Source organism: Dendroctonus ponderosae, unplaced genomic scaffold (assembly GCF_020466585.1).
Source record: "Dendroctonus ponderosae isolate FM_Combo_2020 unplaced genomic scaffold, Dpon_F_20191213v2 Dpon_F_20191213_6, whole genome shotgun sequence".
Taxonomy (NCBI): Eukaryota; Metazoa; Arthropoda; class Insecta; order Coleoptera; family Curculionidae; genus Dendroctonus; species Dendroctonus ponderosae.
This window is the reverse complement of record NW_026018814.1, coordinates 5,336,001-5,337,231: the sequence shown is the minus strand read 5'-3', so window position 1 is coordinate 5,337,231 and position 1,231 is coordinate 5,336,001.

Sequence of the window (1,231 nt, the reverse complement as noted above, 5' to 3'; positions counted from 1 at the left end):
AAGATGAAAACATTTTACAATGTTGGTGAAAAAGTCGTAGGGTCAACTTCTTTTGAGACCTCTGACTGGGTAATTTACAAAAAGAATCTAGTCTTTGATTGATTGAATCAAAATTGATTGAGTGAATTGATCTAGTCGAATTAGTGAACAGAATGAATCGTGCTGGTGATGCGATAGATAAAACAGAAGTTGAAGAATGGGTGTTAAACAAAAATCCTTTCTGTTATTTTTGAAGTAAATATTTAATGAACAAAAATTAAGATAGATCTGGCTTCCTTATCGAATTATGGGTGACAAGTTGAAAAATAAATTTTATTCTTGGTTATTACACCGTTTATTAGCCGTTCTTGAAATTTTTGCAGCAAACGTAGCTCATAGATACTCGTCTTTTTGAATTGGAAATTTATCTGAAATCTTGTTATTGTAGAGGTACGGTCAAAACTAACTTTTGTAATGAGTACAAATTTAACGGTGTTGCCAAAATTAGGGATATGATCAAGCAGTTCGATAGACCCATTTTTTTCTTCGAAACAGGTATGCCTTGTTTTCTCGATATTTCTTACGGCTTTTGAATCTCAATCAATTGATTTTTTGAGTTGATGCACTAATTCGTTTGAACCATTTTTGGGCTCTATAAAATCTTGTAGCATTCATAGTTTTTGCGCCAAAAAATTATTTCTGTTTTCTTGCTATTTATCAATTTCAAACATTAACTGCAACAGTCGTAGTAAGTGGTAATGTGTTTTTATAATAAATTAACTGTCAAACGTTTTATATTTTTTAACTGACCGAAATGGTCAAAGTTTTAGGCCCGGTCGTCTTTTGGAAGCGGGTTTGTCCAAATTGCGATCATAAAAAATCTCACGAAAAGAAAAAGCGAGTTTTTAACAAAATTTGGCCCTGACGAATGTTTTGTTAATGAAAAACTTAATGAATGTCTAAAATTTTCAGTTGCCAAGAGACAGAAATCACTTTTTTGCGCAAAAACTATAACTGGTTCAAAATGTTATAAAAAAGACAAAAATATCAAAAGATTATTTGAACTCTGGGATGTAAATGGGATTTGTTCGCAGGTTCGCAGTGTTTCTGATTGAATAGCGAAAATTTTTGTGACACCAAATTGATATGGATGTTGAAAAACTAATAACTCTTATATATGAAAGAAAGTCGTTGTGGGATATCAGCGAAAAATGATGGAATTCTCCAAATTATTTTCGTTCATAGCAACGTT